This window comes from Octopus bimaculoides, chromosome 4 (assembly GCF_001194135.2).
Source record: "Octopus bimaculoides isolate UCB-OBI-ISO-001 chromosome 4, ASM119413v2, whole genome shotgun sequence".
Taxonomy (NCBI): Eukaryota; Metazoa; Mollusca; class Cephalopoda; order Octopoda; family Octopodidae; genus Octopus; species Octopus bimaculoides.
In genome coordinates, this window is record NC_068984.1 from 80,419,757 (window position 1) to 80,427,790 (window position 8,034).

The window sequence follows — 8,034 nt, forward strand, 5'->3', positions numbered from 1 at the left end:
ATATATATATATATATATATATATATATATATACGTATGAATCTCATAAGGTTTCATACGGTACATACACAATCATCGGTGGAAAGGAGGGGAAAGTATTCTAATCCTGCCTGTTTAATTTATGTGTTATATATTTGTTTGGTAAATGATACGAAACGCAACAGAACAAAGGGAACGACCAGATGAATATGCAATATTTTTATGCTCTCAGATCGTGGGGAAAACAGGTTTAAATGAATTAACATTATAAAGTGCTCTACTTCGTTAAGATAGGGTTAAATATTGAATTAGATCTTGCAAAATATACAATACTGTATCTCATTGTTATATGAATATTAATGTCCCGAGAGAGAGAGAGAGAGAGAGAGAGAGAGAGAGAGAGAGAGAGAATTAAAATATCATTAGGTAAAATATAAATATACTGGAAACAATATAGCCTGTATGTACATAGATTAAAATAAATATTCGTAAGAAACTCCACACTTAGAAATTTCAAACTCTCATGAGTTGCATGCACAATCCTCAATGGCAGACTCCAGTATATTTAGATGTTTAATTCATTTAACCTTTCTCAAGACAGCAAACACAATCATGACATTAACACACACACGCACACACACACGCACGCGCGCACTCACGCACACACTGAATGGACAATAATTATTGAATATGAGTATGTGACATTTATGCGTTTCTCATATTTCAAATGTGCTGAGTGAATGTGATCAATAAAAATATCTACAGCTTGGGAATTAGAATCGGTCTCTCTTTGAGCAAGGCATCTCGGTGTGTTTCCCATTACGTGTGGTCACACATCGTATTGGAAATAGCAGCTATATCTTTCAAATTTCACATTAGAAAGAGAAGACATTGGTTAAGGTAAATACGGTAGGGGTCCACATTAATATAGTTAGTTGTAACAGTTAAATTAGTTGAAATTATTCAAGCAATCAATAGACGAAAAATATACTTACTCTTAGAGTGCTTAATGTCTAAATTCAGCAGGCAAAAATGCAAGAAGGATCTTTCTAAATTATAAGCCAAATGAAAGTTTTTTTTTTCAAAATGGATATCGATCTTGTCTTAGAGATATGTTACTATTTTATTAGACCTCCTCAATAAAACATGCCCTTTACAAGATTATAGGGGCTGATTCTATACATTGAGAGAAGTAGAAAGTAGAAAGCTGATTATGAATATCATCAATATGACTGAATGGAAAATTCTTTAGAATAGTGTTCTATATTAATATATATACGATAGAGTTTCAGATATATAATATAGAGAATTTAGAAGATGTAAAAAGCTTTATTTCTACAGTCAATTATACACCAGATCACATTTTAAATCATAACGTTCAAATTCAAAGAAACAGACAAAATAATTAAAAAAGAAAAAGAAAGTAATAAAGGGGGTAAAGGAGGAAAAGATGGAGTGGGAGGGGATGATGGGCCATACACCTCAGAACAAATGATGTGCTAAGCGGCACCCGCAATAATGACAGCGATGGCGTTGCCACGAAGAATGGACAAGGACAAGCGCTGCAACAACCACTCTACCTCGAGGGACTCATTTCTCAGACAGTCCGCCGTTATCCCGATTTTGCAGAAGAAATCGGTAGTACGGAGGCCGAAAACAATTGAAAATATTCGATTGACTGAGATTATCCATGCAAGCGTAGATACTAAATCTATTAATTTCATGTATAATCTCAGTTAACCAAGTCTTTTCATCTCACTATATTACATATACAAGTTCCTAACGCACTTGATATTTTTCTTCGGTTGTTTTGGGTTAATATAGTCTGGAAAAGATGGGGTCATAACTGTTTATAGCTAGAATACCTTTTATTAGAAGACTGGAATATTCATGTTAGAATTCCTGTAATTAGACCTGACCTAGGGTTATAACAACAACATCTTAACCAATTACTTCAACTTTTACTTGTTTCAGTCATTAGACTGCGGCCATGCTGGGGTACTGCCTTGAAGAATTTTAGTCGAACGAATCGGCCCCAGTTTTTTTTTTTGCACTTAAAGCCTAGTACTTATTTTATCGGTTTTTTTTGTCGAACCACTAAGTTGTGGGGTCGTAAACACATCAATACCGGTTGTCAGTTGGTGATGGGGGACGAATACAGACACAAAGGCGCGCGCACATATATATATATTAGGCACAGTCGTGGCTGTGTGCTAAGAAGCATGCTTCCCAACCACATGGTTCCGGGTTCAGTCCTACTGCGTGGAACCTTAGGCAAGTATCTTCTACTATAGCCTACCAAAGCCTTGTGAGTGGATTTGGTAGACGTCGTATATATATATATATATATATATGATTGTGTGTGTGCGTGCGTGTATCTATGTGCGTGTCTTTTTGTCTGTATTTGTCCTTCCATCACCGCATGACAACCGGTGGTGGCGTGTGTACGTCCACATAACCTAGCAGTTCAGCAAAAGAGATCAATAGGATAAGTACTAGCCTTTAAAAAAAATAAGTCCTGGTGTCAATTTGTTCTATTAAAACCCTTCAAGGCTGTGCTCCAGCATGGCCGCAGTTAAATGACTGTAAAAAAGTAAAAGAATAAAAGAATATATATACATATGTATATAACACGACGGGCTTCTTTTCAGTTTCCGCCTACCAAGTCTACTCTCAAGCTTTGGTCATACAGTTACGTAAAACAGTAATTTGTGCGTAGTATCGAGACTTTGCACATCATCTTAAAAGTGAATTTTGTATCATAACATCCGATCGATCTAAGCATTGTGAGTTAACGTAGTTCTCAGGGAGAAGAATAAGAAAATAATAAGAAAAATCAACTGTTTGATTCAGGAATACGAGAACACCTCACTGCACCCCATGCAAAAGACTATGGTATGATAGTGTGTACAGTATGTTTCTCAACCTATTGGAGGCGTGGTATATCTGGAGTAATGGGTCTGTGGATCAGGGCGTATCTGTTGTTTGGCTGACTACCTGTGTACCTGCTTGTTTGACCAACCAACTACGTGCCAAACTGCTTGACTCTGTATCTATACATCTTGTTATTTAACTCGCTACAAATCTCACTGAAGCTACACAGCAAAATCAAAGAGGCACCATCTTCAAACACACACACACGCACACACACACACACACACACACACACACACACACACACACACACACACAAACGCACACACTTTCTCTTTTACTCTCAGACGAAGGCCAAGAGGAAGAAATGCTAAATTCTTCACTCCTCACGGCATCTGAACTTGAAGATTTTTTTCAACATTTCTACAGACTAACTGTTGACAGCCATAAAGGCCATTCTCACTTTCCTCAGATACCCCCGACAACAATAGCAACAGCCGTTTGATTAAGCTTAAGAGTAAATTCATGAAACAATTCCGCCATATTATTGTGCATAAGAATCTCATAAGGTGAGCCAGACATCTAATAAAACTCTAGCTAAAGATTATTAGTATGCAGTTGCGAACATTGTGTTATGAAATTACAAGTTGTATAATGAATTAATAGGAAATATTATTGGTGAATACAAATTACTATTTAAATATATATTTGGAAGTTGAATTTAATAAATATTAATTGATATAAATTAACAGTTTAATATTAATTCATGTGTACATTAATAAATATTTATTACTGATGTCTAGCATAGATACAATGCTACAAGTTTTGGGAAAGAAGGAATAATCAATGTTATCGACTCCAGTTACTGATGGGTATTTTGTTTTATCGATCCTAAAAGTATGAAAAGCAATGTCGTATTTGGCGGCTGGGTTTGCCTTCAGAGCGTAAAAGGACACCACTAAATACCGCGAAGTATCCTTTGTTTGATGATACTGTATAGCGTTTTTTCTTCTTTTATTTCTGGTCATATAAGTGTTATTTCATATTTGCTTCTATCTAGAAATCAAAGGAAATTACTATCATTCCATTCATACTTTGCTTTTGTGACCTGGACATCAATACTTTGAAACTGACCTATTATCTGTTACATTTCAGACAGATTCAGAGCTGATTTGCAGACGCATAAATATCGTTGTAACAAATATTCTGCTCAATATCACAGATTTATTTGTCACTTGCTTGACTATAACCACTTGTGCATGTTCCTTAGTGACAGGCAATATGTGCATCTCTGATCATGAGCATGAGTAGTGGGTGAGGGAGTATCAGAGTTATGTGTTGAGAGGGATTCGTCAAGTTTGAATAAATGTAACAAAAGAAAAGTTTGATGGAGATATTAGCCATTTTTCATACTTTCTAAGAAATAACAGTTGCTACCCAAGAACAAAAATCGTGTTACACAGTGTGATTCATTCCAGTGAGATTTCCCAATAATGATCTGATGATCATTAGAGTCATAATCCTGTCACTCATTTGAGGGACAGCACTGAAAAAAACTAGACATCGCATCGTGATTTCGTAGAAAAATATTTTGGTATACTTTCACATAGCATTTTACTACAGGCATACTGAATTAGCTGAAAAATTTACAAGATAAAAGATGACAACATAGGTATGAAATCATCCTCAGACTGGATGAGATCTGAACTGAATACTTGCTGCAGAGTTGACTAGGCTAAAAGTACCCAGAGACCAGATGGTGTTGTTAAATACAAACGGATTAAATCGAGTAACTAAGAAGAGAAACGCCCCCATGCATCCAACGGACTTCTACACAGTTTCAGTCTATAAACGTTATCTCTCAGAGTTTCGGTCGAACCGTTCTCGTGGTTGAACAGAAGTCAACAATGCTGCAAAGGGAGCTTGAATACTGAGTCACGTAGTTGCGAAGCGAACCTCTTAACCATTCGTTCATGTTTATTCATAAATCAATAACCATAAAGTAAAACTATGATGTTAGCTTGTTGAATATATGAATATAAAGCCGTTTTGCTTTATCTAGGGCTTCATACGGTGCCTCAAAGGCTGTGAAAGTAACAAATCCTCGACCACAAAATATGAATACAAAATAGAGTATAACAAATGAAGAACAAGAAATCAAGTAAGGTTGAGATAAATAAACTATGTAACGTACAAGATTACATTCACAAGACAGACAATCATAAAATATCAGTTTGTGTGTGTGTGTGTGTTTGTGTGTGTGTGTGTGTGTGTGTGTGTGTGTATACGAGTGTATATGTATGCAACAGTAGTGTTTTCTATTTATTAATTAAGCACAGGCACTACTAATTATATTGTTATTTATGTCTTTTGCTTAAGAATATATTCATATACATATATATATATATATATATATATGTGTGTGTGTGTGTGTGTGTGTGTGTATTAATGTATGTATGTGCGTATGTATATTAAGCATACATATACATATATACATGCACACATACGTTCAATATATATACAAATACATATATATACGCATACACACAACACACACAAACACAAATACTAACTCATGAATAATTTATTGCTCCCAAGAAGTTATTGTCTTATCTTTTGTGAACGTATTTTAATAACTCTAATACGAAAATATTCAATGGTGGTGCGTAGAGGTTACTAGGCGTTTTATGGTTCATTTGGTTGTGAAAGTGTCTATTCTGAAATTGTTTCCATAGTATGTTCTCCAGTGTATGGTTGGTTGCACACGTGTTTGTGCGTATATGTATACATACATACATACACACATACATACATACATGTGTGTATATATATATATAAATACACGCACATATGCATATATACATGCATACATACATATACATCCATAAGTTTGTATTTATTTATGAATATGTATACGTATTTTTATATGTATATATTTCTTGTATTTGTTCTATCATTTATTGGCCAATCACTCCTTTCTTTTCTTTCTTTTTTTTTTTTCGGAAGCAGAGTAACATAGTTATTTCCTTTCTTTTTCTCCTTCTTCAGAATAGAGATAATTAATTTATGTTCTTTGTAAAACATCGTTGGAAAGCAAAATTAAAATTCAGTTAAAATTAGACATTCTGTATTTTATGTGTAAGGAAATTGCTAGACACGTTTCGGTTAGTATGTCTCATCAGTGCATCTAATGGACTACTTGTCAATCAATCATTTCATCCCACGCATGTTTATGCACCAGGAGGCACTTCACTGTTCTCAATCGGTTGCATGTTCAGCTATCTTTTTTCAGTGCCTGTTAACGGCCTTCAGATCCTCCGGAGAGTTCGACGCAAAGTAATCGTGGTCTTTCACATCATTGCCTTCTTTCTGTTGGTGCCCCGCTCAATATATATATTTTTTGCTAACCAATTATCTGGCTACCGCAGAACATGACTAACCTGTCGCATTTTAGTTCCGTTGCCATATCTTGGAGTGTTGGTAATGTTACTCTTCTTAAGGCGTCTTCATTTTTTTTCCTTTTTACATAATCGTAGTACAGAACTGTCAGGATTTCCGCAATCATTTTTGATTAAATGTATCCAAAGTTTACGTGATTCTTCACAGTTATTTCTCACACGAATAATACATATCTTTATTTTGGTGAAGCTAATGTATGTATATTTATCTATGTAACCGAAACACTTCCAACCCTTTCCTTCAACTATCTTATCCTCCTAAAGTCGCTCATGCTTAATCTTGCTTTACATATAACTACTTTCATGCAGTAACGAAATATAAAGTGTAAGGGAGCGAGAGAGAGAGAGAGAGAGAGAGAGAGAGAGAGAGAGAGAGAGAGAGAGAGAGAGAGGGGGGGAATGATGGAGAATTGTCTTTTAGCAGTAGAAACAATCATTCTCATCTACCAGACAATATTTTCTTCCATGTAAGGTGAAATCAATATGTTGGCTGGTCACTATCGTTGTGCCTCACTTAAAAAAAAAGTATGTTGCTCAACCGCTATATCTCATACTGTATCTACATTTTGTATTTCGGTGGGTGCAAATGATATACAGTGCATCTTCTTCAGGTGGTTTTCCTTCTATGCTGCTGGTGTTCTGCAGGTTATTGGCTTCTTTGGGTGTTTCACTCTCTGCTCTGTTGGTTTAGTGGAGAGTAATCGGCATCCTTAGTGGTACTCTGACCGAGCTTAGGGTGAGCAAATTGGCAGTTTGTCTTCATCACTCCAAGCTAGTAGCCATATTTTGCGTAGAACCCACAGATAGCTTAGGTTTGCTGTTTTTCTTTTTAGTCTTGCGCTTGTATTACATACTTTGTTTTTTGTCTTGGTCTCTGTCATGTCTGTTATCTTACTTATTAGTGTCTCTTTCAGACCTTTCTTGAGTTGTGTCCTTTGTAGCAGTGGTAACTTTACTTGGCCAGTTCTGTTTTCTTCAGTCTGGCTTTGAGATAAGGTTTTAGGGTCGGCTTGAGTCATGTCTGCTTTCTCGGTATAAATCCTCAAGCACGGCGTTAGTTTCTCAGTTGTGGTCGTTTATAGATGTCGGGGCACCTTAGTTGCTGGTTTTCTTTGTGTGTGCTTACCTCATCTTCGTGCTGCATCAAATTATCCAATATACGTACATATAGCTTCACAAGGATATAAAAACAGATGAATTTGTTTATTTTCTTTTTTGTTAGTGTTGTTAAACCATAATAGCAGCAGCTCTATAATGCCTCTGCAATCAGATACTTGGGTGCAGTAAATTCAACCAATTTCCATACTGATAAAAACAATCGGATTCCTGCAGTTTGCCAATTTCGTTTTACACTTAATATTTTGTTTTTCAAGATTTTTCTTTTAATAAAATTAGCTTTGTTGGCATTCATTGTATGAAAGATTTTTTTCCCTTTTGCCGAGAAAGCATGGCGACTTAGGATGAAGGTTGATTTGTTGTTAAGATAAAAAAATAGTCTAACTAGATTTGACTACTTGTAGGTGGCTCCCTAAGAGATTTACGATGAAAGCTGAAGAGTGTTTTGTTGTTCAGATAATAGATTTGTCTAATTAGATTTATGTTGTTTATGTATATAGACATACATACACACATCATATATATATGTGTGTGTGTGAGTGTATGTGTGTGTGTGAGTGTATGTGTGTGTGTCTATATATATATATATATATATATATATATATAT